This window comes from Brienomyrus brachyistius, chromosome 2 (assembly GCF_023856365.1).
Source record: "Brienomyrus brachyistius isolate T26 chromosome 2, BBRACH_0.4, whole genome shotgun sequence".
In the NCBI taxonomy this organism is placed as follows: domain Eukaryota; kingdom Metazoa; phylum Chordata; class Actinopteri; order Osteoglossiformes; family Mormyridae; genus Brienomyrus; species Brienomyrus brachyistius.
In genome coordinates this window covers 39,838,457-39,844,456 of record NC_064534.1, presented here as the reverse complement: position 1 = coordinate 39,844,456, position 6,000 = coordinate 39,838,457, and the positions used below count along the sequence as shown (strand labels likewise).

The window sequence follows — 6,000 nt, the reverse complement described above, 5'->3', positions numbered from 1 at the left end:
AACGTCGCGCTGTCAGAACACTGGGAGCTACACACACCAACAAGTCCATACTGCAGGCTGCAGCCAGATCAATTTTCTACATTCAAACATCGACGGCCTCTTCTCTCTAAAAATTCACCAGACCGCTTTTACCACCAGCAAAGAAGTTTCCATCCCTAATTCCTCTGTGATTCCCACTAACCTAAACATTAAGCTGGCATTGAAGGGTGTGAATTACCCCGGCCAATCTGTTCTTTTAAATACAGATTTTAGCAAGTTTTGAAAGGAGAAGAGCAGAACTTGCTATGCCAATAATATCGAGTCTTCTGTGGCGAAGTGGTTTTTGCATAGAAAACAAAGCGGTCAGTTGAAGAGGAATAATATCAGTACTTTGTTTAAAACTGTGTGTAAAAAGCTGTCTCTTTATCATTAACAATAAGTTGTAAAACGTGAATGGGGAGTGACAGTCTTCAAGTTTGTGAGAAGATCGCGCCCTGGTGGAATAAAGGCACGAACAGCTTACAGCACCTAGAATTACCAGGAAGTATTTAGAGTAAAACGGTTTCTAAAAGCTGCCTTTATGAATGAGAGAAAAAAAATATATATATATATAAAATAGTAAAATGGAAGGGGAGTGATAGATTTAAATTAATCGTGAAGTGGAGCGCCCCCTGTATAAAGTAAAAGTGAGAAAGACTTACAGCACCTGGTATTCCCAGGAGGTCTCCCATCCAAGTACTAACCAGACCCTACGCTGCTTGGCTTCCGAGATCAGACGAGATCGGGCGTGTTCAGGGTGGTATGGCCGTAAGCGAGAGATGCTACCAAAAACAGCCCTTTTGCATTACACGCGTCTATACATGCCAGTTAGTCCCATTGGATCCTACTCCTGGTTTTTTTTTTTTTTTTATCTGACTCACACTGCAGCCCCACCATCCAATCGGCAGCGCCGGACCCACACCAAACATTCACCAAACTACTCAGCCGGCAGCCTACCACAATTATTCCATTCTTTCCGCATCCGCACACTTCCTTCTTTTTAACTCCTTTTCACTACCGCACAGGTTAATCGCCGCACGTCCCCCACCGGCAAACATTACTCCTTTGCCTACTGCATGTAGGCTTCTCTTAACGACCCTCTGTTATCAACTCCGCTAACAGCCACAAAATCTCCGCCGCACGAAGCCCACTGGTAGCTGCTGAATCACATGCTTCCCCAAAACGTCGCGCTGTCAGAACACTGGGAGCTACACACACCAACAAGTCCATACTGCAGGCTGCAGCCAGATCAATTTTCTACATTCAAACATCGACGGCCTCTTCTCTCTAAAAATTCACCAGACCGCTTCTACCACCAGCAAAGAAGTTTCCATCCCTAATTCCTCTGTGATTCCCACTAACCTAAACATTAAGCTGGCATTGAAGGGTGTGAATTACCCCGGCCAATCTGTTCTTTTAAATACAGATTTTAGCAAGTTTTGAAAGGAGAAGAGCAGAACTTGCTATGCCAATAATATCGAGTCTTCTGTGGCGAAGTGGTTTTTGCATAGAAAACAAAGCGGTCAGTTGAAGAGGAATAATATCAGTACTTTGTTTAAAACTGTGTGTAAAAAGCTGTCTCTTTATCATTAACAATAAGTTGTAAAACGTGAATGGGGAGTGACAGTCTTCAAGTTTGTGAGAAGATCGCGCCCTGGTGGAATAAAGGCACGAACAGCTTACAGCACCTAGAATTACCAGGAAGTATTTAGAGTAAAACGGTTTCTAAAAGCTGCCTTTATGAATGAGAGAAAAAAAAAAAATATATATATAAAATAGTAAAATGGAAGGGGAGTGATAGATTTAAATTAATCGTGAAGTGGAGCGCCCCCTGTATAAAGTAAAAGTGAGAAAGGCTTACAGCACCTGGTATTCCCAGGAGGTCTCCCATCCAAGTACTAACCAGACCCTACGCTGCTTGGCTTCCGAGATCAGACGAGATCGGGCGTGTTCAGGGTGGTATGGCCGTAAGCGAGAGATGCTACCAAAAACAGCCCTTTTGCATTACACGCGTCTATACATGCCAGTTAGTCCCATTGGATCCTACTCCTGGTTTTTTTTTTTTTTTTATCTGACTCACACTGCAGCCCCACCATCCAATCGGCAGCGCCGGACCCACACCAAACATTCACCAAACTACTCAGCCGGCAGCCTACCACAATTATTCCATTCTTTCCGCATCCGCACACTTCCTTCTTTTTAACTCCTTTTCACTACCGCACAGGTTTATCGCCGCATGTGCCCCGCCGGCAAACATTACTCCTTTGCCTACTGCATGCAGGCTTCTCTTAACGACCCTCTGTTATCAACTCCGCTAACAGCCACAAAATCTCCGCCGCACGAAGCCCACTGGTAGCTGCTGAATCACATGCTTCCCCAAAACGTCGCGCTGTCAGAACACTGGGAGCTACACACACCAACAAGTCCATACTGCAGGCTGCAGCCAGAACAATTTTCTACATTCAAACATCGACGGCCTCTTCTCTCTAAAAATTCACCAGACCGCTTCTACCACCAGCAAAGAAGTTTCCATCCCTAATTCCTCTGTGATTCCCACTAACCTAAACATTAAGCTGGCATTGAAGGGTGTGAATTACCCCGGCCAATCTGTTCTTTTAAATACAGCTTTTAGCAAGTTTTGAAAGGAGAAGAGCAGAACTTGCTATGCCAATAATATCGAGTCTTCTGTGGCGAAGTGGTTTTTGCATAGAAAACAAAGCGGTCAGTTGAAGAGGAATAATATCAGTACTTTGTTTAAAACTGTGTGTAAAAAGCTGTCTCTTTATCATTAACAATAAGTTGTAAAACGTGAATGGGGAGTGACAGTCTTCAAGTTTGTGAGAAGATCGCGCCCTGGTGGAATAAAGGCACGAACAGCTTACAGCACCTAGAATTACCAGGAAGTATTTAGAGTAAAACGGTTTCTAAAAGCTGCCTTTATGAATGAGAGAAAAATATATATATATATATATATAAAATAGTAAAATGGAAGGGGAGTGATAGATTTAAATTAATCGTGAAGTGGAGCGCCCCCTGTATAAAGTAAAAGTGAGAAAAGCTTACAGAACCAGGTATTCCCAGGTGGTCTCCCATCCAAGTACTAACCAGACCCTACCCTGCTTAGCTTCCGAGATCAGACAAGATCGGGCGTGTTCAGGGTGGTATGGCTGTAAGCGAGAGATGCTATCAAAAACAGCCCTTTTGCATTACACGCGTCTATACATGCCAGTTAGTCCCATTGGATCCTACTCCTGGTTTTTTTTTTTTTTTTATCTGACTCACACTGCAGCCCCACCATCCAATCGGCAACGCCGGACCCACACCAAACATTCACCAAACTACTCAGCCGGCAGCCTACCACAATTATTCCATTCTTTCCGCATCCGCACACTTCCTTCTTTTTAACTCCTTTTCACTACCGCACAGGTTAATCGCCGCACGTCCCCCGCCGGCAAACATTACTCCTTTGCCTACTGCATGCAGGCTTCTCTTAACGACCCTCTGTTATCAACTCCGCTAACAGCCACAAAATCTCCGCCGCACGAAGCCCACTGGTAGCTGCTGAATCACATGCTTCCCCAAAACGTCGCGCTGTCAGAACACTGGGAGCTACACACACCAACAAGTCCATACTGCAGGCTGCAGCCAGAACAATTTTCTACATTCAAACATCGACGGCCTCTTCTCTCTAAAAATTCACCAGACCGCTTCTACCACCAGCAAAGAAGTTTCCATCCCTAATTCCTCTGTGATTCCCACTAACCTAAACATTAATCTGGCATTGAAGGGTGTGAATTACCCCGGCCAACCTGCTCTTTTAAATACAGCTTTTAGCAAGTTTTGAAAGGAGAAGAGCAGAACTTGCTATGCCAATAATATCGAGTCTTCTGTGGCGAAGTGGTTTTTGCATAGAAAACAAAGCGGTCAGTTGAAGAGGAATAATATCAGTACTTTGTTTAAAACTGTGTGTAAAAAGCTGTCTCTTTATCATTAACAATAAGTTGTAAAACGTGAATGGGGAGTGACAGTCTTCAAGTTTGTGAGAAGATCGCGCCCTGGTGGAATAAAGGCACGAAGAGCTTACAGCACCTAGAATTACCAGGCAGTATTTAGAGTAAAACGGTGTGTAAAAGCTGCCTTTATGAAAGAGAGAAAATAAAAATATATATATAAAATAGTAAAATGGAAGGGGAGTGATAGATTTAAATTAATCGTGAAGTGGAGCGCCCCCTGTATAAAGTAAAAGTGAGAAAAGCTTACAGCACCTGGTATTCCAAGGTGGTCTCCCATCCAAGTACTAATCAGACCCTACCCTGCTTAGCTTCCGAGATCAGACGAGATCGGGCGTGTTCAGGGTGGTATGGCCATAAGCGAGAGATGCTACCAAAAACAGCCCTTTTGCATTACACGCCTCTATACATGCCAGTTGGTCCCATTGGATCCTGCTCCTGGTTTTTTTTTTTTTTTTATCTGACTCACACTGCAGCCCCACCATCCAATCGGCAACGCCGGACCCACACCAAACATTCACCAAACTACTCAGCCGGCAGCCTACCACAATTATTCCATTCTTTCCGCATCCGCACACTTCCTTCTCTTTAACTCCTTTTCACTACCGCACAGGTTAATCGCCGCACGTCCCCCGCCAGCAAACATTACTCTTTTGCCTACTGCATGCAGGCTTCTCTTAACGACCCTCTGTTATCAACTCCGCTAACAGCCACAAAATCTCCGCCGCACGAAGCCCACTGGTAGCTGCTGAATCACATTCTTCCCCAAAACGTTGCGCTGTCAGAACACTGGGAGCTACACACACCAACAAGTCCATACTGCAGGCTGCAGCCAGAACAATTTTCTACATTCAAACATCGACGGCCTCTTCTCTCTAAAAATTCACCAGACCGCTTCTACCACCAGCAAAGAAGTTTCCATCCCTAATTCCTCTGTGATTCCCACTAACCTAAACATTAAGCTGGCATTGAAGGGTGTGAATTACCCCGGCCAATCTGTTCTTTTAAATACAGCTTTTAGCAAGTTTTGAAAGGAGAAGAGCAGAACTTGCTATGCCAATAATATCGAGTCTTCTGTGGCGAAGTGGTTTTTGCATAGAAAACAAAGCGGTCAGTTGAAGAGGAATAATATCAGTACTTTGTTTAAAACTGTGTGTAAAAAGCTGTCTCTTTATCATTAACAATAAGTTGTAAAACGTGAATGGGGAGTGACAGTCTTCAAGTTTGTGAGAAGATCGCGCCCTGGTGGAATAAAGGCACGAAGAGCTTACAGCACCTAGAATTACCAGGCAGTATTTAGAGTAAAACGGTGTGTAAAAGCTGCCTTTATGAAAGAGAGAAAATAAAAATATATATATAAAATAGTAAAATGGAAGGGGAGTGATAGATTTAAATTAATGGTGAAGTGGAGCGCCCCCTGTATAAAGTAAAAGTGAGAAAGGCTTACAGCACCTGGTATTCCCAGGAGGTCTCCCATCCAAGTACTAACCAGACGCTACCCTGCTTGGCTTCCGAGATCAGACGAGATCGGGCGTGTTCAGGGTGGTATGGCCGTAAGCGAGAGATGCTACCAAAAACAGCCCTTTTGCATTACACGCGTCTATACATGCCAGTTAGTCCCATTGGATCCTACTCCTGGTTTTTTTTTTTTTTTTATCTGACTCACACTGCAGCCCCACCATCCAATCGGCAGCGCCGGACCCACACCAAACATTCACCAAACTACTCAGCCGGCAGCCTACCACAATTATTCCATTCTTTCTGCATCCGCACACTTCCTTCTTTTTAACTCCTTTTCACTACCGCACAGGTTAATCGCCGCACGTCCCCCGCCGGCAAACATTACTCCTTTGCCTACTGCATGCAGGCTTCTCTTAACGACCCTCTGTTATCAACTCCGCTAACAGCCACAAAATCTCCACCGCACGAAGCCCACTGGTAGCTGCTGAATCACATGCTTCCCCAAAACGTC

General features: G+C 44.5%; 5 non-coding genes across 5 annotated transcripts; all 5 read right to left on the bottom strand.

Moving 5' to 3' along the window:
• Positions 1–673: 673 nt before the first annotated feature.
• On the bottom strand, positions 674–792 carry LOC125735629 (5S ribosomal RNA). The gene has a single exon (XR_007394923.1). It is a non-coding gene; the product is annotated as a 5S ribosomal RNA (ribosomal RNA).
• Positions 793–1,872: 1,080 nt separating this feature from the next.
• LOC125734687 (5S ribosomal RNA) lies at positions 1,873–1,991 on the bottom strand. The gene has a single exon (XR_007393990.1). It is a non-coding gene; the product is annotated as a 5S ribosomal RNA (ribosomal RNA).
• Positions 1,992–3,074: 1,083 nt separating this feature from the next.
• Positions 3,075–3,193, bottom strand: LOC125736052 (5S ribosomal RNA). The gene has a single exon (XR_007395335.1). It is a non-coding gene; the product is annotated as a 5S ribosomal RNA (ribosomal RNA).
• A 1,078-nt stretch (positions 3,194–4,271) lies between these two features.
• On the bottom strand, positions 4,272–4,390 carry LOC125734246 (5S ribosomal RNA). Its single transcript, XR_007393566.1, has one exon. It is a non-coding gene; the product is annotated as a 5S ribosomal RNA (ribosomal RNA).
• A 1,078-nt stretch (positions 4,391–5,468) lies between these two features.
• LOC125735402 (5S ribosomal RNA) lies at positions 5,469–5,587 on the bottom strand. Its single transcript, XR_007394698.1, has one exon. It is a non-coding gene; the product is annotated as a 5S ribosomal RNA (ribosomal RNA).
• Positions 5,588–6,000: the final 413 nt, after the last annotated feature.